The sequence below is a fragment of the Passer domesticus genome, chromosome 10 (assembly GCF_036417665.1).
Source record: "Passer domesticus isolate bPasDom1 chromosome 10, bPasDom1.hap1, whole genome shotgun sequence".
Taxonomy (NCBI): domain Eukaryota; kingdom Metazoa; phylum Chordata; class Aves; order Passeriformes; family Passeridae; genus Passer; species Passer domesticus.
The window spans coordinates 39,203,157-39,228,746 of NC_087483.1; the positions used below are offsets into that span (position 1 = coordinate 39,203,157).

A 25,590-nucleotide genomic window follows, 5' to 3' on the forward strand; every position below is an offset into this window, starting at 1 on the left:
GCCTCACTTCCTAAATCCAACAACAATCAAATTTACAGTGTTTGCTTTTCATACAAAGTAAAACAAACTAAAAACCTGGGAAAGAAGGCTTTCACTGGTATCGTAGATGCAGTCAGAGCACATAAATATTGCATGTCCTCACTGTGATTGTCACTATGCTTCCTTTTAACCAAACATAATTCTTCTATAATAGTTTCATTGGAGAACATGTTTTGCCTCCCTACACAAGTTCATTCTCTTTACTCTGTCTATTTACAGTTTGTGCACACTGTCTGATTACGTTAGGACTGTCATTCTGTGCTGTCATTATTATCTGGATTGTTTTGTTAGCTCTGTTGCTGTTAGACTCATTATTTTCAGCCTGCTAAATGTCCTGACCTAGATTTGATTGCCTACCAGGTGACTCATTATTTAAATTAACTGGTAGATCTACATCAGACATTACAATCTAATTCCTTGAATTAGATTGCCTGCTGATTCTTCCTCTCCAGATGATTGATAGTTTGAATGATCGCCATTTATGGAAATAAAAAAAGAACTAAGCTTTTGTGTATGAATCCGTATTTAACTATTCATTTTCTTTTATATTTTAGACTCAAATTTGTCCTTGAGGCCTCAAACAAAATCATAGAACAATTTAGGTTGGAAAAGACCTCTAAGATCATTGAGATGTAGGGACGTGGATGACAATGATTTTACAGCAGAAAATATTTTAATATTTTGCCTGCAATAGCCTTTACTTAAATATTCTAGAAAGATATTTTCTGGCTACTGTTGAGGTTGTCTTTACTTATATTGCAGATCCTTTGACATGGCAGCTGCAGGGAGACCTTTGTGCTAAATGCAGGAGGAGATAGTGACTTCCCTGAACACCTCTTTCAACCTAAAGGTTACATTGAGAGTGTCTTTTTTGCAGTGATGGATGAGTGCCTGCATGAGCTGTATCATTATTTTGTATGGGGCAACTAGTGCAAGTGCTACTCATCAATGAGAATAACTGGTTCACAATCTGTCTCTCAAAGATAAGACACGAAAAGGACACAGACCTTGGGAGTGACTCCCAATCTGTTACCTTACCCACAAGACCATTATGATGAGGATATCAGGGTTTTTCTTCTTGTGTTTGTCTAGAGAAGACAGTTTGCATGAGGAAATTAACTATTTAAAAAACTCTGTAAGCATTGCCCTGAATAAAATGAATTCTGAATTTTTTGCCTCTATAATTAATATTGTTTCCAGCTGACAGTGGGTTTTTGCCTCTGAAAGAAAGAGTTAAATTGCTGCAGTCACACTGAGCTCTAAGCCTGTTAGTGTTTAGCAGGATGGGAATTTCTTCCCTTGAGTTTTTGCTTTTCACAGTGGAAGGTGTGAGATTTTGTGACTCCGCTGAAGTTTGCTCTACCTCTTCCTTTTCACCAGAGCATTTGTTCTCTGGTTTTCAGTTTGACAGTTTTGACTGAGGTTAGAAGAGTTCATCTTGTTTACAGCTTCTCTGGATGGGAGTAATGCATGTATATATTCATGTACCAAAGATGTAAAAGGTTTGTGTTTTGGAGATGGTTTGCTCACCCTCTCATTGAGACAGCTCTATCTGTTCACTGTCACAAGGCACTGAGAAAAGGAGTAATGGTATTTTTATTTTTTAATCCATCATTACCATGAGGCTAAGAGAAACCTCTCAGCACTGCCAGTGGAGTGACTTCTGTAACTCCAAAGGAGGGCAGGGCGGAGTAGACAAGCACGCAGGTTCATTGCTGGTCTCAGCTCAGTGAACATGCAATCACAGGCCTAATTGTAATCAAATCAGTGATCCAGGCCCCAATCCATAAACCACGTAAGGGTGTAATTAACATTAAACAAGTACCGAATCCTATTAGGTTTAACAGAAGATGAGCACGGACTAATGTTAAGCATACACTCACCTACCCAATCTCCTGTACTTCAGAGCAGCAGCCTTAAATCTCTCGTGTGAAAAGTGGGCTGCTTGAGTGTGGATTCTAGCAGACAGCAAAGCCCGGGGTGTGTAAGAAGTGTAGGTGTTTGACATGTACAGCTGTAGGCAGAAATATGAAAAATGAAGAAAAGCATGTGCTTAAGCCAGCCTAAATTCTCCTGGGGACGATGTATCAGTGCATAAGGCACCCCATGGTTTATTCTGTCCTACATGAAGGGTGAGAGAGGCTGAATGCATTGTTTCTGCTTGTTGAAACAAGAACAATCCCTGGGTGAAGGTCTGCTCTGTGGGACAGGAGCTATTCACAACACTAAGGGCTGGGGGGGCTAAAGCCCTTGGTGCCCAAGGGACACCCCAAGGCCAGGCTGGATGGGGTTTGGAGCAGCCTGGTCTAGTGCAAGGTGTCCCTGCCCCCAGCAGGGGCTTGGAACTGGTTTTAAGGTTCCTCCTAACCCAAACCATTCCATGACCCACAGAAGAAAATAAACCTGCCATGCCCACAGGTGCCCTGACCATCTGATTCAAAAACATCTCGAGAACTCCAGCATTCAGTGAGGAGCCAGAGATCCTGTGTCCTTCAGCATTTTAATTGCTGGCTCTCAAAATTACTTATTAATGAAAAATCAAGTATCTTAAACCAGGTAGAAATTAAGGGGGAAAACCCAGGAAAAAATTAGAGTGTGAGAGAACAGCAACTTACTATCAGTACAGTGGAGAATACATCAATGTATGCTAACTACTGATTGCAAAAGACATAAACTATCAAACTGTTCTGCACAGCCAGGGTAAGGGCTGCAGAATTAAACATTAATGCTAAGCTGCTTAAGATGAATGCTGTGACTCCAGATTGTGTACATTAGAGAGGTTGACAGAAGACTAATTTCTAAAGGAGAAAATGTTTTAAAAATTAAGCACAGCCATCAATAAATCAGCCAAGCTTAAAATAAAAATAAGGGTTTGGATATATTCTGACATTTGAATATAATATAGCTGTGAGAATAAAGGTTTTAGAGAACCATGTTCTAAAGTAGTCAACTATTTCTTTCACTTAATATCTTTATGCAGGAGATAGTGTTTAAAGAATTGTAACCAATGGTATAGTTCATGGATTTATATCAAACTTCATATGGTACTAATGCTACAGTAATAATTTCTCCCGGAATATATATACCAGTGCAGATATTCAGAGTGCTTTCCCAGCACTATTTAATGACAGGCACAATGGCCCTTTGAGGTATGTATTGTAGGGATGGAAAAGCTGAGGCACGCCAAGATATTCCTTAAAGCTATTTTGTGAATAAGCAGCAGGGTAAGAATTAGAATTTAAGAGGACTTAGTTCCTCAAAATGACTGGGGATCGTCTCTGCACAATGCTTTTCAAAAGTGATTAAATTCTTAAAATGCTTTCATTCCAAATGCAAATAACACATGTGGGCTCAAGCCCACTCTGATGTCTCTGGCCTGAACTGTTTCTTTTCAGTGCTCGGGGCTAGATCCTCAAAGAAGCTTTGTAATCTGGCCCCTTTTAACCAAGTGCTTACATCAATAAGACTACACTCGTACAAACTTTAAGTACCTGCACTAATGCCTCGGGGGATTAAAGCCATGCAGTTCAGCACCTTAAAAGAGTGAGCTGCAAATTTAAGTTTTAGTGTCACGCTGCTTGAGACAATTAATTTTTAATAGAAAGGCATTGGTTATGACACACTTCCTCCAGCACAAAAAAATTAAGCTCTTACTAGTCCAATACTTTAGTTTATGGGCTCATTCAGTACCACCAAGCTGGTTTGGGTAATGCACAGGTGTTTTGGAACATCACCCGAACAAAAAATGTCTGAGGATCTTTCTCCAGCTGGGCTGAGCCACGTCCCTGGGGACTGGGAAAATTCCTGAGGGCTCCTGTGGATGGGCAGCTAGACCCAGGTTGATGCAATTGTTCACTCAAAGCCTGTTTGAACAAAACAAGGTGAAAAAAAGAAGAGGAAGGGTGGGATGAAGAGTTTTCAGGTACAGCACAGAATCCCTTTTATCTTATTTATGGCTTCCTGTCTCCAGGCCACTCTTCATTGTACTAATGAAAAGTGTTTATATATATATATATATAAACACAAAAAAATGTAATTAACTTATCTATTTTCACAAGTAAAATGTATTTGTTGCTGTTTACACTCAGTCCACTAATGTATCAACTGAATATGTGTGTCAGCATTTCTTAAGCAGCTCTCAACCTGGTACCTAAGCAAACATATGGGTTCTGGCAGGCAATGAGAGCTGCCTCGAAGGCACTCACTCCTGTGCCTTGAGTTTTAATTACAGCAAGCAGACATTATTTCTGATGTTTTGATTTAATTGTGGTTTTAATGATGAAATGTTGCGTTTGGTTGTGATTTTTCTTCTGTTTTCCTTCTCTCTGAAAATTAAACAGCAGAGAAGTGTGCCTTTTCCTCTGACTTGCAACTTGAGCAATTAATTTCTTATTTCCTCTTTCGGTAAGATTTTTTTTTCACAGCTTGTATCTTGCATTTGAGAAGACTTCACTTAAAAATTGAATACACTTAGGCTCCCACTGCAAGATGTCCCAAGAGTGACAGACCTAGCATACAAGATGACAGTAGCTGTCTTTAGCTCTCCACGGAGATAAAAACTAAGAAAACACAGAGTCATTCTGCTCTTCAATCAGAGATGAAAAATTCAATTCAACAGTACATGAACTTGAGCACTTCAGGAATGATTTTATTCACTGGCTCATTTAGAGGATGATCAGCTGTGTTGGAATTTACAAGTTTCCTGTTTAATATTCAGCAATCTTAATATTCAGTAAACTCTAGTCTAATTTAGGGTTATTAGCATGTCTGCTTAGATCCTGAGTTCAGTAGGCTCCTCTAACGCTCATGAAGCTGGTGTTTGCAGTGATCCTTACAGTAATCACTAATATTTGATTAAAAAAAAAAAGAAATTTATCTTTTGATCAGGGATTTACACTGTTGTGAGGAGCTGTGTTTCCATGTTAAATGCAAAGAGTTTGCCTTTGACCGATGAGCAACTTTTTTTCCCTGTTTTGTAGTAAATTCTTTGTACTTGAAATGAGTTCCAAATCAAAGTAAGAAAAGAAAATTCAGATGTTGAAGTGAAACAAAACAAGAATATTCAATTGGAGACTATCAAGCTGTATTGCTGCTGCATTTCAAGACACATTGATAATATTATTCCAATGAATTCTATTTTATTCATATTTCAATATTGCACTGAATTTCCTACGTACATAACATGTTAGTTCTCTGATAAACCTCTCTGCGAGTCTGATGGGGTGCTCTGTGTCTTGCCTGTTGCAATCTGGAGGACAGTGATGAGCAGTCATATTCTGAAGGTGGAAACTCCTCTCCTGGGAGCTTCTCCTGGCACACATGACCTGCCATATGGCCGTGTGTCCAGATGATCACCATGCTGCTCCTGGAATTCAGGACATCAATTCCTCAGTACAAAGAGCTCTCCCATGTCTTTCCCAGTGCAGGAATGTCAGCAGACAAAGTGACCAGCAAGACTCCCACTTTTCCTGTCCATTACACATGTTTGCAGTGAGCTGTGGCCCACATCTGCTTGTGGAGCAGGGGCTCTGCTGAAAGATTCTCTGGGATGTTCCCAGATGCAGTCCTCATTAGGTTAGGCATAGCTACAGCTGAGCATAATTCCATTATAAATTAATGGAAGTATTTCCAGGCTTCCATGCCCTCCTTGTTCCCTGTGAATGACAGGACAAGGTTTAGACACTCAGCTGCTCTCTGCCCCTTGACCTTCCATGAAGGGAAACCTGCACACGCCCTTTGGAACGGAGTAAAGGAGAATTCTATTTTGCAGTTTGAATGATGAGGAAAGCCAGATCCTGGGCACAGCAGCACTATCAGCTTCTTAGTGACCTTTTGCTGGATCTGGGTTTCCATGAGGCAATCCCAAAGCTCTCTGTGCTCCATATAGGTGTGATCTGCTGGGACTATCCTGTGAAAGCAGCTCAGTGAGCTTTGTCCTGGGGCAGGTCCAAAGTGCAGGCTTTGCTATACACAAGTGCTAAGGGCACAAGGAATCCTAGAGGTTGTCCCTTATTTTCTTGGCTGTATCTGGTCAATCCCTGCTATCTCAATCTGCTCAGGAGTGATGATGCAGTGCCAGACATGAATCCAGTGAGATGTTGTCCCAGTGTGTTGCTTTCTCTGTACAAGCCTCAGCAACACCAAGCAGAAGCAGTTTCACAACACATGCAGAAACAGAAGGACTTAGGAGGAGGGAAAATAGGAATATTTCAAATTTTCATAATTTTTCTTCTCAGACCTAAATCTTTCTGTAGCATCCACACCTGGCAGTGTAATTAGCCAAAGTCTGCAGCAGTAGCCACTTAAGCTATGGGGTTTCTGAGGGCTGAATGTTTTTTAGCCTCCTCAATCCATTTCTGCAAATGTGCAAAAATGGGATTACTGGGAAGCTTTGTCTGGGTTGCTTTAGATGTAATTCCTGAAGAGTTTTTAGAGCTGCTAATCTAAGAGCTTGTCTCCGAAGGCTGATGACTCTTAAATCTATCTTGCCGATTTAAATACCTCACCCTTAATATCCAGCGTTGGGGTTAGAAATGCCACTTACCCTTTCCATCCCCTCTCTGCTCTCTGAGAAGGATGATAAAATTACCAGGAGAGACAGATAAAGATGAGCAGAAGGGTTAGGAGGAAGGAGACAGACATTTTTCCTTGCTCAGCTCAGCTTGCACTCTAACAGGTATTTACAGTCTCTGGCTCGTGGTGCTTGTACTCAACTGTGTCAATCTGCTTCTATCCACAGGCTGACTGTAGCTAGGAGCAAGATAATTTATCTTTCTTGCTCTTACCCTTGTCTGTGTCCCCACACATTAAGGATGTTTCTCAGGCAGCACAAATATGTGTGAAATCTCTTGATTGCCTTTGCCCCTTGTGAAAAGACATTGTGTGCTCCGTCCTTGACCAGCTATTGTTATGCCTTCAGAGCTGCCTGATGGATTCGCAGAGCACAAGCACAAATCCTGATGGACTGGAAAAAAAAGTATATAAATATATTAAAAACATCTATGCTCTGTAGTGGAAGGGCACAGCTCCTGGTGACATTGCCTGGCAGAGAGCTGCCACTGCTCCGTGAGCTGGGTTCTCATATTTATGGGCTACTTTCTAAACAGCTGGCTCCAGGTTTATGGACTCTGTGTGTTCCTCCTCTGTCTTTCTAATTTAGTGTTTGTGGGTGCTGCTGCTCTTTGCAAAGGTCACTGCTCCCAAAAGGACCAGCAGCATCACTGACACCACTGCACTTGCACAAGGTGTTCCCAAATCTGCAAAGCATACTGGCTCACAGTCATTTCTTCCTTGTCAGCTGCAAGGATAAAAATCTGTGATTTTTTTCCCCTCTTCTTTTCAGTGTACAGAACTTCCGTGAGCATTTTTCACAATAGCTAATTATTTTTTAGGAAAAGACTAAGACTAAGTAGAGGCTGGGGGAGAGACACAAATTATTTTCAAGTGGTCAAGTTCCTCATTCTCTATTTAATTCCTGATACAAATGGAGCCTTCCACAGATATTTTTCAGGCTAAAGAGAATTTTTGGTGCTGCTAGACCTCACACAAAGCTGAATAATGCAGGTTGCAATTTTATATTCAACATCTCTCAAGTGATAAATATAACATCTTCCGTTTTCACTACCAGAAAAATATTTAGCCATTACAAAGGAATAATCTGTAAACAAAACTGTGACTGTAAACCACCTTTGGGAGACCAATATATCATTCTGGAATTGCCTCAAAATATTTGTGTTTAAGGTTACTGGGGTAGTTTGTGCCATGTCGTTTGTGCTTCTGGCCCTCATGCATAACCGGGATTCGCAAAAATACATCAGAAAAACTAACTGAGAATCAGAGTGAATCTGTGATTATTTTAGCTCTCAAAGTAGTTATTCAAAACAAAATGGGTCAAGTACAACCAAAGCTAGGAGATAGAAAGCTTTTTTTTTTGTCTGTATCGATGTCAGTTAAATGTTATTTTCTATCAGGGGAACATCCATCTATCAGTGACTGGAGATTCAAAATCCAAGTTTGATTAAATTAACCATTTTTATTTTGGGGAAAAATGTCTGTGAAGTGTCACATAACACAGACATTAGTATGCTTTATATCTCTGAAATTCTCAATTCTGCCCTTTTCAAATGTATTGGGAAGAGTGTTATAGATTAAGTCCTAACACTGTCTTCAAGAAAATTGAGAGCTAATCTGTATTTTACAACTGTAATCAACGGATTTATAGGAATACAGGAAAAGTATTGGGAAGCAGCAAAGAAATACCTTTGCATATCAACAAAATATACAGGAAAATAATATTGAGGCTGAATAAATTCACCTTCTATTTCAAATACTTAATACAAATATTAAACTTTTAATTAGGAGAAAATCTTGTAAGTTCTGCACAGCCCCTTCAAACTTTGCAGGCTTTTTTGTCTGGCACAGGATCTTCTTCAGGAGGCAGTTTTGGAGAGCAGCTGCTGACAAATGATGCTGCATGAATTCCCAGAAAATCCACTTTGCAAATGTACAGCCAGAATCCAAATTCAAGACAAAAACAGAGCATAATTAATGCCAAAGCAAAAGCAACAGGAATATGTGGAATGCCTTTTTCAGTTAAGCAGGGAGATAATCAAATGTATGGCAGCTGAAGCCAAAGAAAAAGAGAAGAAAAAAAATGAGAAGATGTGTGCTAAGCAATGTAAAAGGGGTAACAGATATGGTGTAAGGTCAGAGAGAAAGAGCCAAACGGCTCAGGTCAGCTCTGGGACCTCCCTATCAGGGAAGTCAAGGCTCACAGCATGGAGGAAGTCTGTGAAATCTTCTTTTTGACTTTATCCATTGCTGTGACCCTACACACAGGCTGAGTGCTTTGCTGTAAGTCAGTGAGAAGCTGATCTCAGTCCTGTGCTGCCTGTGATGCTTCATTATTGCTTGGAGGATCATTACTGCATTCATTTGCCTTGGAGGCTGGAGGTTGCTCACAGGCCAGAAGATGATGCCAAGGCAGCAGAAGAGGTCCTGCAGCACTTGCTGGATTTGCAAAGAGCTGAAATGGGATCCACCTGTGTCTGCCAGAAGTGTGTATTCCAAAAAACTCTTTATTCAGGTTGTCATGAGAATTCCGTCATCTCCCTATGGGAGATTATTAAATTGTATAAAACCCTTGACAAGCCTCATTTTTAGGTCTGGAGGATGTCAAAGCTCTTGAGCAAGCAAGAATATCTTGATGTAGCAGCAGTTTTCTTATTCTTTGGACAGGAACAAAATTTAGTGACCCAAGGAACACTGAATTTGAATTCCGAAAGTTCTATGAGTTATATATAAATATGCATACAACTTTCCTCATCATAAATGGTAGAAGATGAAGGGCTACAGCTGGTGAAACATTCCAGTACTTTGTTTTTGCCCAGACCAGACCTGAACAAAGGGGGACTCTATCTACAAAGCAGCACCAGAGAGAGTGAATCACAAATTTCCACCCAAGCTTTTTATTTTGGAAAAAGTTTGGTCACGCTGAAAATATTTTAGCTTCAGTTTATGGTTTGTTTGTTTGTTTGCTTTTCACCCCCGATTTTTTATTGTAACCTAGAGCTTTCTTTTCCTGTTGTTCAGAAATCTTCTGCTTCCACATCACCTTATCCAGGCTCTGTCAAAAGCCTGTGTTGGCTTCAGATGTATGTGCAGCTCCTATTGAACTCAATGGCTCTTCTTAACCACAGGTATTCAATTATCTGCTGTTAATGGCCCATCCATTTTGAAAACACCTATTGCTTTCTCTAAGTATTCTCTTAACTCATCCTAATATTGACCAGATTCCTCTGGAAAAGGCATCTGCTGAGCATGTGTCAGGACATCACTTACCAGTGTAGTCTTTTCTTCACAGGATGCTCTCTAAGTCTTATTTCCACAATTTTTTTCTCTCTTCTACAGTGGTGATTCTGTCTGTGCATGCAAAGTCCAAAAATGTGCAAAACTTGAATTTCAACGAGAACCTTTAGAAAACAGTGTCAAAATTTAAAGTTTATCTCTGGGAGAAGCCAGGGAGGTGGTGGTGAACTCCAGCTTGTAACCAAAGCACCACCAGCTCTTAAATGGAGCAGACAGGATTTTAACATTTCACCCCAAAGGGTGCCAACACCTGTAGGACAGAGCCTTAAAGGATTTTCTGCTACAGAAAAACTAAAAGCAGATCAAATGCTCCTGGGTTTGCAGGAGAGTTCTTTTCTGTTCAGAGAGTTCAATCCAATCACAGTGGTGCTGTGGGTACCTGAGTCCCAGGTAAAGAAAACCTGCTGGGTGTGGGACAATCCTGGCTCTACAGAGCAAGGCATGATTTTTATCTTGCCTTAGCAGCAGCCCCTCCATGCGGGTACCTGCGGGCAGCATCCTCACAGGGCACAAAAGGTTGAGTAAGTTGTGTATTCAGGAAGTTTCCTGACTCCCTGGCGGCAGCAGCTTAGCACGGACAGCCCAGACTTCTCCTCCTCCACCCAGCCTATGGAGAGCTGAAGTCTCTCACATGTTCACCTTGACAGATCTGGGTTAGCAGCATCCCTGACAGCCCAGCTGTCTCGTGTCCCGATGTCTCTATTTGGACGCAGACAGCATATTTTAGGAGGGGCAGGAAGAAGAACAAGAACAGCTAATTTGCCCTTCTGAAGGAGCTGTGGTTTGATGAAATCCTGCCAGCCGAGCGGTGCCACGCTTTCCGCTGTGCCTTGTCACTGTCAGGCAGGTTCTCACTCCCGATCCGCGGCTGACAGCCTGAGATGCAGAACAGGAGATGTCCCTTTTTCTCTGCTTACCAGCTTCGTGTACTTGCTAATTACTACAGAGGATCGTTAAATTTTATCTTGCAAACCATATTATGCCAGGTATTGTTTTTGCCTTTGTTCCTGGTAAATGCGGTGTGTTGTTTTCTTTGGCACATCATGATGACAGTAGTCTTGGGTCTGGTTGTTATTTATTTATCAGTTCAGTGACTTCACTGTGCTAAGGCAAATACAAGGTATTGTCTCTGGCCATAGGGGACAACATTGCATTTGGATGCTTTTATTTACTGAGTGATCCTTATTAATATAAATTTCTAGGGTTTAGTCAGGTCATTTTCACATTCATTAAAAATGCATGGTTAAAAAAAAAAAAACCAAATTGCACGTGGTACTTCAAATCAGAAATTTTTCTGATTTATGTTTACAAGGCAGGCAAAAGTTTTCATGGAATATTTGTTCACCTTGTGGATACCAAGTAGGTACCTTAGGTCACAGTACACCTATATGACACACAAAGGTTTCCTTCTGAGCAATATAACTCTCACTGTGAGCAATGAGCAGTGTTAATATAAACTAAATCTAATTTTGGCCTGCACAAGGTTTCTGTACCCAGATTAACCAGGGCTGTGAAAATCTCCATTTTTGGCACTGCTGGCACAATCCCAGGGCATTACACTCACCCAGATATAAAAGTCCTTTATCACACAGTAGCACTTCCCACACAGGAATAAGCTCTTCCAGAACATGTATGTGGCAGCTTCTGTTTGTTTGCACTTTCCCCACACTTGTTTTACTTCCCTTTGAGAAGGTGTGATAGAGGCACGTGAAACCTGCTGGGGAGAGGGGAGACAGGCTCGTGTCTGCAGGGATGGGCGCTGGGAAGATTTAGGAAGTGCTGAGGGTGAATTTTGGGTTGAAACCACGGGCACCAAGGACTGATATAGATGTATCTTTATCTTAACCTCCATGGAAATATTGCACGTCCTTTTAATTTTTTTTCCTCTCTAATTGCTGTAATAGATGGAAGTGAGTAAGTCTCCTTTGTTATTCTAGCATGAAGTGTATCTCACATAAATCATTGTGTCCCCATGGCCCACTAAAGTCCCTATGCTAATTTGAATTAATCGCTCTGTTCTGGGCAGGTATCTCATGGCACAGTCTTTCATTATTCATATAATTTGTTTTGTTTTCTTGTTGTTTGGGTTTGTTTTTTTTTTCCTTTAAATAGATGGGAGATGCCAAACAGGAGCTGGGGGTAAACAGGCAGCCATAGAGCACACAGGTATTAGTCTCAGAGCTCTGTTTATAAATTGCCAAATAACCATCTCATGCAAGTGAGATGGTGCACAGGTGTTCGGGCTCAAACAAGAGGATGAATTTCTGTCTGCTATTTCAGCAGGATGCTCCAGCTCTCTACCTGTTGTAGGAATGGCAATGGGATGAGATAAAGATGTTATTTATATTTTTGATAGTGCTGATCTGAGGTAACTTATTGGGGAGACAAAATGGCTGAGCTCACAGATGTTGACTGGTTGGAAAGAATGATGGCACAAACTCTCCACTGGTGGTTGAAATTAGGTCTAAGAAGGTCTGTTTGCTTAAAAGACCTTTGCTGAGCTCATCTGTGTTTTGTAGCAGCAAAAGGCTGACCTAAGGCTTCACCTCACATAAAGCAGGGAGTTGCTCTTTTCATCTGAAAAGAGATTCCTGGCTGCGTTAGTAGGAAACTGTGTTTAGAGATCCCAAATGGGTACAATTAGGTGAGAAACTCAGCAGCCTGCACTGATCTATGGGTTGCAAGGTAGAAAAGCCTGGTGGAAACATCAACTCAGCTCTGCAAGGAGCTGCTGTAGGTGTTGTGGTTGTGCCCTTTCTCTGGAGTGAACCCACATGGAAATACAGCCTGGCTCTGCTTGCAGGGCAAACCACTCTGTGCCCAGGTGGAGCAGGAGGACGGGCAGGTTCTGGCTGTCACCCAGAACTCTGCCAAGCATCTTTGAGCCCCCAATGGCAGTGGCCACCACATTGAACACCCAGAAGTATTATCAGTGTGTCAGGAAGCCAACAGACCTTTCCAGTCACATTGCAAAGCACTCTCCTCAAGATGAACCTTGAGGTCTGCTCTGAAAAGCCTTCCCAGCACAGTCAGGGCTATTTTGCTTTGTAAATTTACTGGCATAATGCTGAGTAAATGTGAAGCAGATTCCAGTGTATCTTTTCTACCTCTTTATTCTCTTCTCCTAAGGAAAGGGGTCTCTCCTGTGAGGTGTTTTATTTGTGGAATGATGTACCTGACAACTTGCAGGAGGGTTTAGGCCAGTGTGCTGAGTGTGAGACCTGGAGAGGGGAAATGAGCAGGAGCAGCTGGGAAAACAGGAGGTAGCCCCATATCTGTGAGGGAACAAGGCAACCACATGGTAAATGAGGGGATTTCATGGGTATATTTAAATTCAAGCTCTGGAAAAGAAGGAAATCAGATGTCACATATCTGGAAATGAGTGTCCACATGGATATTTTTGTGCAGCATTTAAATTTGGTGAATCACACAGTTAATGACTGCGTGGGATATTTCTGGTGTGGGCTTTGAAGGCCCGTGGCTCTCCAAAATTTTACAGGAACAAATAGTTATGGTGAATTAATGCCTGCTAATTATTGCATGGGAGGAAGCAGTCTGTCAGGGAAGCATCCAGACAAGGGGATTCTCATACATTTCCTCATGTCTCCTTGCAGAGGTGGAACTTCACTAGGACTAAGGACATTTCATGTGCATCACTGAGGCAGGATGTGAGCTGCAGAAATCATGGCTGAATAAAGCTGGGTTTGAGGATTTGGCCCTCAACTTGTCATGCTCTTCACACTTTGCACCACCACTCTTAAATCACATTATATAAAACTGTTAGGATTGTCTTTGGAGAACTGGATGAACTTTTATATCTGTGTTATCTAATCCTTGCTCAGAAAGATCTGGCAGTTGTGATTATGCAGAAAAGTTTTTAAAGACTTTCAGGTGACAAACTCCACACTTTCTCCACCATGATCTCTTCACAAAGGTTTGTTAAATAGGGCACTGCACTTTCATAGCCTTTGTTGTTCTGACACTTCTGAGTAATTCAGATTGAGTTTCAGTCTACTGGACTTAGTGATTTGCATTTCAAAGCCCCAGAAAGTGAGCTGCAGAGCCAGAGTCTTCTTGAGTTTGGGACTTAAAAAAAATACCCAAAAACTTTGGCAATTGTTAGCTGAAATGCTGACTCATCAGTTGTGTCAATTTTTTTTTTAACCTGCCTCAGTGGCTAATTAAGGATTTCCAAAATGAAACACGGTGTGAAATGGAGAAGAGCAAGGAGAATTTGGCTGACAGGAGATTAACAAAGAACAGAGTTGGATCTAAAGGGAACATTATCCTCTGTGCATCCCTGAATTGAGCTGCAGGGGTGTACCTGCTGCCTGGGACTGCTGAGGAGTGCACAGGATTTGTAATAAACTGCCAGGTCTACTATATCTTTCATGAGCTGACTGAATGTTTTTTTGGTCTCAAATGAAGATGACACGGAGCTAATTCCCTGCTAACCTGTATCCTGCCTTGGAGCTGCAGATAAGCTGCCAAGACTTGATGAAGGGCTACAAAAAAACCCCAGTTAAGCCTATGTTCCAGTAAGAAACAAAGAAAAATGAAGGCAAAAGACTTTAGTTCTGTTAATTTGTTTCTTTTTACCTTTTTTTCTTTTTTTTTTTTTTTTTTTTTTTTAATTTGCAAAACTGAACACGAGCCCTCACTGTATTTGGGTTCTTTTAGGTCTCTGGTCCCACATCTGTCTCTTGGAATGTACTGGCTTCATAGGAATTCCCACAAGTGTAGGGAAAGAATTTGCCTCTGGATTTCTTAAAGATTAAATAGTAAAGACATTCTTATTTATGCATTTTATTATTTCAAATACCTTCATGGACAAAGGAAATCAACCATATTTGAATTTGTCAGCATAGATATTTAAATGTGTCTGGCTATTGGATCTCAGTGCAGTGTTGAGCTCTCATCAATTTCTTCACATTATCATTGCTACAGAGGGATGGGGACTGTATTAGTCAAACCCTCAATTTCGGTGTCATTAGAGAATAAGACTGAGCCTAGAATAAAAGGCTAAGAAATAGAATTACACAGATGATCTTGTGCATTCTGTTAAAACATTGACAAGGGGGTGTTATCAGGTATCTTCTGATCATTTGGAACATCTCCAGATTATTCCAACAATAATTTAACAATTAATATTTACAAATAAAAGCTCTATTAATGGTTATGACAGCTGTTTTTCCAGACATTTGGAAGTTCCAGTGTGGAATTAATAACCCCCCATTTTTTCTAATTTTCTTGTGTACTACAGGCATTAAACAATTTGCAAATAACTTTCAGAAAATCAAAGGATGTCTAATCTTAGCAATAGTAGACAAAATTATAGCACTCAGAACAAAAGCTCTTTTCACAATCTTCAGAAAATGAGATGACTTATTTTGGAAAAAAGAATGTTTACTAAAATTCATATTATACAACTTGACTATCAGTGGAAGTTGTTCTTTCTAGATGAGGTATACTTTTTTCTAATCTCTTTTTGGCATGTAAATTAAAAATAACAAATGTCTCAAGAACATTTACTTTATATTAAACTAAAAAATTTACTTCCATGTTTTTAATACATTTGTTTGGAGTTGATTTTTTTTGTTTTGTTCTTTTTCTTTTTCACTTTTTCAAATCCTTTGTTACAGTATAAAGCTTAAAAAGGTATTATGAACTAGAAAGATGAAAGTGAAAAAAGTTAAAATACCTGGTCTTCCTTATTGCAAGCTTAAAACAAGTGTTAAGTTATTAATAATAAAAGCACTCATTTGAAAATACATTTGCATTTTTGATATCAGAAGATAATCTAAAATATTTTAAAATAGCAATGATATGTGAAGAAAAACTGGACATATATTTAGATATGAATTTTCCTAAACTATATTCAGTATCTTCTCCCTTTTTTTTTCCTTTTTTGTTTGATTGTTTTGGGTTTTTGATATTCCTTTTGCCATCTCTCTGGTATCTGATAATGAATGTACAGACCCATCCACTCTGAGCATGGATTGAGATATTCCAAATGAGGAGACAGGCACAAAACTGCTGGGGAACTGTTTAAAATTTAATTAAAGAAGGAAACTTGAACTAGAACAGGTGCTATAATTTTAAAGTGGTATTTAGAGTTCACTAACTCAGGAAGTTTAACTAAATCCTTGTAGAAGGCAAGATAATCCAACATTCAGTAACTAGACCTCTCTTCTTGAACATGAAAGTACTGAGAGAGTGACTTAGGTAAAAAAAAAAGTCACTATTCAAGTATAAAAAGACTGTATATGAGAAAAAAAATATTCCTTTATGCTTCTGAACATCATACATTTATTTACAACATGTCATTATTATCTCACAGTCTCATGTACTAAGCAGGAGAAGGAGCAAACTGAAGAGGAATCAAAGACATGCAGTAGTAAAATAATTCATCTTTAAGATTTGAGGGGTCTGGCTGGGAGGTTTATCCTGACTAAAAGAACATTGGTGCTACTAAACTCTGATTGTTTCTGGCCCCCAGTTCTGAGCTCTGCCACCCCTGGAGGCTCCACCAGGAACCACCTCTCTGTCACCACATTTCTGTCTGGTTCCTTCTCAGATAACAAAATATTTAAGGACTCTGGTTTTATTAGCATTGAAATTATTGCTTTTCCTCTCCTCTTTCTGGCTTGTTTCTTGAAACAACAGTAGAGTGTATTTCCAGCACCATTGCCTTCCACTTCCCATGAATTACCTGGAGAAAGCCAGTTTAATTATTTCTGTCTGCACATTTCTTGTCTAAATTATGCCAACTTTTACCCAGAATCTCACCAGTTCAGGAAGTCCTTTCCAGGGCACACCAAGCACAACTCACAGACTACAACTGATTTTCCACAGAGACTTTTATTTGGTTGTTTAACTGCTGGAATTCTTGAAAAAACCCTCCTTTTTCAAGTACAAATGTGTTATTAATATTAAAGGAAAAAAACATCCCTATTATGTTGACATAGGAAAGATGAGTATTATGAAGAAAGCATTCATGAATTTGCTTAATGGTCTTGCTGCTCCGACTTTTGGATTAGGTTGCTCTCATGGTGGGATTAAGAGACAGCACAGAAATAAAGGGCAGGAGCACCTGATGAATATTAACAGAGCCCAGACAGCTCCAGGTATAAGCAATGATTAACCTGCCTGCTTTACCTATGCCAAAGCCCCAGAAAGCTCAGCTTACTGCTCCTGCCACCCAGGTGTCAAGGTTTATGCAGTATAAATTACCAGTGAAATCATAGTCAGACTGCATAAAATACAACATCAAATGAAACAGGGGTAGAGTGCCTGCAGTGCCATGTGAGGGATGGCAGGAATTATTTATTTATGAGTTTTAATCATTAACCATGTTATTTTTTTAACTATAGGTTAAGTAAAAAATTGTAGAACAGAAATTTAGGTTTATCTGTAGCTTGAGTTCTTTTAAAGGAACCTTTTTCTTTGTCAACTCTTTTTTTTTACTTCATCAATTTAATTTTTGCAATTTATTTGCTAACAAAATTAATAGTGATTCATAGACACAATTCTTTCTGCATGGGACAAGTGGTTTTCCTGTTTTATGCACTGCATTACAACTTTGCCATAAATTTTTATTTACACATACAATGGTTCTCTGAACTAAATTATAATTTTATGCATTTTATCAAAGAAGCAAGGAGCTGGAAAAGGACCATTTTCTGAAGTTATCTGAAAATATCCCCACTGTCACTGAGAATTTGGCTTTGAGTTTTTGAGGTATGTAGAGTGAAACCTTCACTTGCCAAGGGACTTTTGGTATGGAATTCAAGTCTTCTCCTTATACAGCCCTGCAAAGGGACAAGAGAGCTGGGATTGTTCAGCTTTGAGAATGCTCCAGGAAGATTTTATAGTCCCTTCCAGGCCCTAAAGAGGTTCCAAGAGAGCAGGAGAGAAGCTTTGGACAAGGGTTTGGAGGGATAGGACAGCGGGGATGGCTTCCCACTGCCAGAGGGCAGGGTTAGATGTGTTTTTAGGAAGGAATTGTTCCTAAGAAGGTGAAGGTGGAGAGGCCCTGGCACAGGGTGCCCAGAGAAGCTGTTACTTCCCCTGGAAGTGTCCAAGGCCAGGTTGGACAGGTTTCTGAGCACCCTGGGATAGTGGAAGGTGTCCCTGCCCATGGCAGGGGCTGGGATGAGATGAGCTTTAAGATCCCCTCCAGCCCAGCCTGTGATTCTGTGATGTACATGAAGAGAAAATTAGAAGAATAGCACATCAGGCTGATCTGCATGGGGATGCTGTAAGGGAAAGAGTAAAGAGGTGAATGAAGAGCCTTTTCCCTCATGGGGTGCTGAACTGCCTCACCCCACCCTGCAGAAGGCCCTGCCTGAGCTGTGTTTGTGCTCAGGGTGCCTCGCTGCAGTTTTGGGTAATGCGCTCCTGCCCCAGCCCCTCTCTGTTCCTCATCCACAGGAACCGTGGAAGAGCAGCTGCCCCCCTGCACGGGGAGCCAGGAAAAGTTTCAACTGCACTTAAAATTCATAACAGAGCTTGTTCTGTGCTGACCTCCCCGTGTAGACAAGCCCTTTATGAGATCATCTGCAGTTTTGATGATAATGGCGGCTTTATTTTCTTCTATTAGGCCTTGGGGTGCAAGAGCTATTGTAAATCCTCTTGCACTTGTGCATGCTGTTGCTCCTTATTTCCCTCCTAATTCACAATTCCTATCCCCTAGACCAAAATACTGATGTAAATAAGCTTTTTATTTTCATTTTTCAAAGTTATAGCTCTGCAGAGTAAGAGACAAAAAAATCCACACATTTTGTTTTTTTCGGGAAAAGCGTTTTTTTCGAGGAGGGGAGCTTTACATAAGAAAGGTCAAATGCTCCCTCTCACATTTGATTCATTTAATAGCAGGATGCTCTTTCTGGCCATCTGCTTATTGTTGAATTAATTGTCAATTAATTGTCTCTTAATTGAAGCATTTGTTTCCAATTTTCAATGATTAGCAGGATATTAAACAAGAGAGGTCAACACAATTTAGGAGAATGTTTTAAATTTTGCATATAGAAGCTGGGAATTGTAGCTTTCATTAAACATCACTCTAGTATAATTTGTGTCATTAAAAGTGGCAATTTCAGCCAATTACCACAGCTGTTTTGAGCTTACTTGCTTGAACGATTCCTGATTCCAGGATTTAAGAAATGCTGAACTCTCACTGTTCTTGCTGCTGCTATGTCTGTTTAAAAATTGAAGTAGTCATATAAAGAATCATTCAGAAAGTTGGGGTTTTTTTTAGTGGAAAACATAACTCTTTAGTAATAAAAACCACACAGATACCTATTTATAAAGGCAGACACTAAGCCCTAATTAAGTTTTAAACTAAGCCAGGCTAAAAGTGAAAGGCTAATGGTGGTGGAAGCAAGAGCCAAGCCCTGACTGCACCAAGGATGGTAAAAAGGTCTCAAATGCCTTAAGGTGATCTGTAGGGTCCAGAAGTCAGCACAGAGAGAGCCTGGGTGCCATGGAGTGTAATTACAGCAGGCAGGTGATGAAAACTCACAGACTTCACAGAATGACTGGGTTGGAAGAGACCTTTAAGATCATTGAGTCTAGCCCAGCCCCAACACCCCAACTCAACCCTGGCACCCATTGCCACATCCAGGCTTTGTTAAACACACCCAGGGATGGTGACTCTACCACCTCCCTGGGCAGCCATTCCAGAACTTTATCACCCTTTCTATGAAAAACTTTTTCCTAATATCCAAGCTAAATTTCCCTTGGTGCACCTTGAGGCTGTATGCTCTGGTTCTGTCGGTGTCTGGAGACAGAGCCCAGCCCCAGCTGAGCACAGGCACCTTTCAGGAGTTGTAGAGAGTGGTAAGGTCACCCGAGTCTCCTTTTCTCCAGGTTGAGCACCCCCAGCTCCTTCAGTGGTTCCTCACAGGGTTTGTGTTTGAAGCCCCTCTCCAGCCTGATTGCCCCCTCTGGATGGGCTCAAGGGTCTCAATGTCCTTCCCAAACTGAGGGCCCAGAACTGGGCACAGCACTGGAAGTGTGCCCTCACCAGTGTAGGGACATGGGCAGAATGATCTCCCTGCTCCTGCTGGGCACTCCATTCCTGATCCAGGCAGGAGCCATTGGCCTTCTTGGCTCAGAGCAGCTGAGCCCTGAAGTGTGTGTGGAGCCCTCAGGGCTGGGCTCTGCACCAGGCACTGAGCCCCCCTCAGCCCTCGGGTGTGGAGCCCGGCTGTGACTGATGGATATTGCCCACAGAGAGGTCGATTAAGCCCATGGATGCTCAGGGCTGCCATCAGCTGAAAGTTTTGCTTCTGTTTTACTTTCCATTAAGTAATTTAAATGCTTAGATTGAATAAGGCCTTGGTCCCCTAATGCATCTGCTTTATTGAATGGAAATACAAGATTAGGAAGATATGCTTTTTGAAAGACCCAAACTATTGTGTTTTATTCCCTAGAAAGTCAGATACTAAAGAAAAAAAATAATGCTTTAGTTTAATTAAATCTATAACTTTATTAATCAGAGATTGAGCAGGTTCTGGGGAGAATATTTTCTTTCACAAGTCGGATTTGATATTACATGTCTGTTTGTACTGAGAAATTTTAGATAAATTTTGGTAAATTTAGAGCTGGGAAAGCAGCTCTAATTCAATGTTGCTTTATTAACACTGCCTTCATCCCAGATTTCAGGATGGCTACCAGGAGGGATCTGTTTTCCCAGTATCAATGCTAAGACAGAGGCAGTTGTGTACATGCACTGATACAACCATTCTTTTCTTTTGACCACATTATCCCCACTCTCTAATCACAGAGAAAAATCTTCCCAGGGCCAGGCTAACAGAGTTTAGGAGATCAGAAATATCAGTGCCTGAGCAGATAACACTGATTACTCAAAGAATACAGCATTCTCTGTCTTATTTGATAGAGGACAAATGAAATTTGATTTTGATGTTTGCACGCACTCGAGCTGTACGAGGTTGGATGTACATCCATCTGTCACTGTGTGGGGACAATTTACAAACTCTGCCCAGGCCTAGCCTTGCTCGTCTCTTCTCAAAGTATAAAATGTTATATTCAGAATAATCAATACAAATGTATAGGATAAATAAGGCAGAAATAAATGTAAAGTGCTGTTTGATGCTTCCATCATGCCTCTTCTCCAAACTCTGCCAATTTCTGGGACAAGCTGGAAAAGGCAGCTCTGAGGCAGATGGTGGGACAACTGCAGTGGAAGAAAGGACCAGGTACTTGGAGGTGCTCAGAGTTTGGAATTTCGGCTTAAATCCCGAGGAAATGAGTCCAAAAGAATGGTAAAATTGCTTCTCCCCCGGCCCCGCGGTTTGTCAGTGAATTGCCGCTATTGTGTGTGGGTAGGATAAAGGGAAGGATGCTCAGGGAGAACCGAGGTCTGAGTCAGAGCCTGAATGGGATCACAACTCCTACTCACGGTAATTAGCTCTCTGTAAGCATTCAGGGAAGGACAAAGTGACAAAACCTGTTAGAAACCCCCAAATTCCAGGCATGTCCTGTAGCCAGGAGCAGAAATAAAGCTGCTCTTTACTCGTTTTAGCGCGAACCACCGAGTCCAACACATCTTTCCTGCCTAAGCCCATGCTGAACAGCTGGGAACCTGTTCTCACTGGTCACGCCGGCTGGCTGCAAATGATTTATTTGTGATTTACATAAGCATGAGTGGAAAATACGGCCTGATTGCTCTCACTGAGCACTGCTGAGGAGGTGAGTACAGTAAAGACAATTTAGTGGTTCTACACCAAGGTCTTAAAAAAAAAAAAAGTCGTATTTTAATGACATCTTCACAAATTCAGCAGGACTAAAGCCCCGAAGTAGAGGATATTTGTTCATTTTTAAACAAAATGTTTTGTGGAGGTCCTCATCAAATGCTGCGCACAATGATCTTGCAGAGAAAGAGGAAGACAATGCAGCTGAAAAAGAAGCATTATTTAAACTGAAAAACACATTTTCTATTTGGTTGAATAGTCATAAAAGTTTGTGTTCATTTAGATATTTATTTATGTAATACAAAAATAATTTTATATGATATGCACCAAAGTTCAGGATAAGCCTTCCACTACAGAAAGTTTGTTTAATTTAATTATCTATCAATGTAATTATCAACATTGTATATTTGTCTCTAGAATAATTTCTTCCTGAATAATTTTATAGCTTAGAATGACCCTTTTTGTTAATGGCTTCCAAGTAACATTTTGTTACATTTAAGAATTAGAGTGGAATAAAACTTTAACCCCAAAATCTGACATTCTTCCTAAAATAGTGGGTTCACCCTCTGGATTAGTTCAGATGAGAGAGACAGGCTTGACTGCCAGCATTTCATTGACTAATTACAAAAATTTATATGTTCACCATGAAAAATATCTAAATAATTGTTTTGCACCCCATGTACTAAAACCCAAGCTGTTGTTTACATCAAGTCGTTGAAGGAAGCAAATAAGATGAACTTCAGGTCTTTTCTTTTTTTTTTTTTTTTTCCATATTTACGCCATCATCTGGTCTACTACCCTGAGATGCTGTTGTGTCGCTAGAAAAGCAAAGCTGTGTCACCAGGAAAGCTCCAAAGGACTGCTCTCAGATTCTTTCATTAGCTCAGTCCAAATAACTCTTATATTTTACTCAAACTGATATCAGCAATTTTCATCTTATTAGTGGAGCTTTAGCCTGGAGACAGTTTCTAACAAAGGCAATTCCTGCAGGTACACTAAATATCCTAAATGCTTTAAAATATCATTGTTTTCCTTTAAAACTTATCAGACAGGGTTATTAATAAATTCCTTATAGACTTTGATTAATGAATCTCTACCACTCATTCCCTTATGTCAAGCAAATTTCTGAAGCCTAGTTTTTTCTCCTCACAATTTTGCAATACCAAATCTTTCAGAAAATCAATGCACACCGCTGTTAGTCTAATGTTGCTTCTTCCTGACATCCCTTTGAATTGGCAAACTGTTCAGCAAGATACAGAGACACGTAGGGTAATTCACTTTAAATGTTTAGGACCTCACTGCATTTCTTGGTAAATTGAACACAAAAAAATGTGCGAGTTTTACCCAGGATGATATTAAATAGGTGTTTTGCTCCTGCTGTGAGTAAAACCCTTGCAGAAGAGAAAAATGTGGGATGCGCTGCCACAGTGTAAAAATTGTCTGGCTTGTGTAACAAAGGGCTTTATCTGTTTCAAAGCCATTGAGGAGAGAAATAGTTTGAAATTATTGTACAGCACAGTTCTAGTATATGAAATCAGAAAAGTGTCAGCTACAAACTGCTGGATGTAACAAGTGACTTGCTCTTCAGACATCTGTCAGTAATATCAGGGCTGTGTTGTCATAAAGTTTGAGTGACACAATAGTGGTGGCTTCCTGCTGACAAGTTTGAAACGTCCTTGAAATTTACAAATCTTATCAATGGCAAATTCCTATTAAAAAATGTTAAACTGGGAGACATTCTATAAGAAATCTCATTTTGAGAAAGAAATTGATATTCATCACAAATAAAAATTAGTTCTGGGATTGCTGAAAATAATCCTAGCTTCACTGTCCTGAGTATGTGCAAAAAAGCCAAATCCTGAATAATGTTAATATTTTCAAAAACTTAATCATAACAGACACTTTTCAAGGATGGACTTCCTGATTTTAATCAGTCATGAGCCTGATCAAAGCAGGACAAAGAAATAAAAAATAACCAAGGTGGATCATAAAAGTGAGATGAATAGCTATACACATAGAGATTAAAAGATCCACTGGCTTCATTTAATAACAGAAACAAATTAAATATTTTTGAGAAGTTTACATTGATTTTATTACCATAGCTCCATATATATTCATAAAGCATATATCAGATACAAAATAACCTTATTGGATAAGCAGTATTTTAATTGGGAAGGTAAACACTTCAGAATTAAGAAATGCTAAGTGCGTAATTGTCTGTAATTTAACTTTGTCCTTTACATATCTGTTCTATAATAGCTCACCAAGGTGATGCTGTGGGGCAGCAGCAGTGGTCAGAGTGTTTAAATTTCAAATTGGAGGCTTTTTCTTAATTCTGACATCTCAGGTGCTGATGATAAGGCTTCTTTAGAAGCACCCTTATGTTGATCTTTCACCTTTCTGCTTTTGTGTTCCTCCTGTTCATGATGTTCTCAGTCTTGGGAAGGATGCTGAGAGCTACAGCTCCTCTGTGGATGCTCAGGTTCTGCTCTGGGAAGAAAACCAAATCAGGTGAAGTTGCCATGGTTTTTATCTTTTTTAACATGTTTTGTTGGAGAGTTGTACGCCCAGTGAAGCTGCTGTGAGGCAGCTGCTCTTCTCACTGTTTGGGTGAGATCCAGAGGATCACAGATCCTTTTAGGTTGGAAAAAACCCTTGAGACCATTGAGTCCAACCATCCCCCAGCACTGCCAGGGCCACAACTGCCCCATGTCCCCATGTGCCACATCCACACGGTTTTTTAATCCCTCCAGGGGTAGGGATTCCACCACTGCCCTGGGCAGCTGTGCCAGGGATTGGCAACTCTTTTGGTGAAGAAATGGTTCCTAAAATCCAACCTAAACCTTCCTTGGCACAACCTGAGATTTAGATGGATAAGCTTAGATGGATATGGGGATAATATTGGGGTAGTTGCATAATTCCTCCCAACAGCTCATCTTGGAAAGGGAACAGTGTTGCTGCTGGTTCAAGAAAGGGTGCAGAAGCGTGTGGGACTTTACTGCACAGCTCTCTAACTCCTCCTGACTCTCTGATGCTGTCACTGTAACTTGTAGATGTGATTCAGCTGCAGGCTGTGTTGTATGTGCTGGCTAGGTACGAAGGTAACATGCTCTACCTAACGTGTACTGTACAGAAATTCATTTTTTTTCAGAGAAAGAGGTGCTGTTGCAAGCCGCTAACTAATTCCCAATAGGATTTAACAAAAATGTCAAAAATACATATTTCTTATATTTTATTTAGTTGATAAGAAATTTTATTGTAATTACCGCTGCCACAGCAATAAAAGCACTGCATTATAAAATAACTCACCATAAGGAAAAAACCACCTATGAAATAAAGGCCCCATAACAGCACAGCTCTTTCTCTCTGTCCTGAGTTGGATCACTTAGATTACACAGAAGGCTCTGATTTAAATGCATGTTTATTGTGTTTCTTTAATGTCATTATAAAGTTAAAGAAAAAAGTCCAGGAAATTCATTTGGATAGAGCCAAAGAAGACCAACCTGAGAAATGGATTCCTTTGTAGCCCTTGTGATTGATTTTAAATTATGCTAAAGGAATCACCTCCATTCCCTTCATTCAGGAGTAAAGACTCATGTTTCCATCACAGACACCTCAGCAGTGACTGAATTTTTAAATTCCCAGACCCAGAAGGTAACAGGGAGGAGTAGGCTGATATTTTTAGCGAAATCCTTTTTATCTCTACTGAGTGCCAGGCAAAGACATTGTTGGAAGGATTTAGAGACTCTGAGAGGAGTGTGGTTATTAGAGCTGTTCACTACCTGCTTTTGAAACTCCACAGAAAGTTTCCTCTGAGAAGAGTGTGAGTCTCTCACACTCACCACCCAAACTGGGGAGAAGTGGAGAGTCCAATGAACAAAGAGGTTCTTTTAAGATGGTGTTAAAACCTCATTCTGTGGCATGGTCATAATAGACATCTATGGATATACTACATTTGCAAACTTAC

The 25,590-nt window shown here is 40.3% G+C and overlaps 1 protein-coding gene and 1 long non-coding RNA gene across 2 annotated transcripts in view; both read left to right on the forward strand.

Moving 5' to 3' along the window:
• The window catches only part of KYNU (kynureninase), a 101,259-nt gene that overhangs the window by 2,787 nt on the left and 72,882 nt on the right, over positions 1–25,590 (forward strand). The gene's annotated exons all lie outside the window — the stretch shown is intronic.
• On the forward strand, positions 11,330–13,594 carry LOC135308743 (uncharacterized). The gene is made up of 3 exons (XR_010369098.1): positions 11,330–11,536; positions 12,019–12,072; positions 13,521–13,594. It is a non-coding gene; the product is annotated as an uncharacterized LOC135308743 (long non-coding RNA).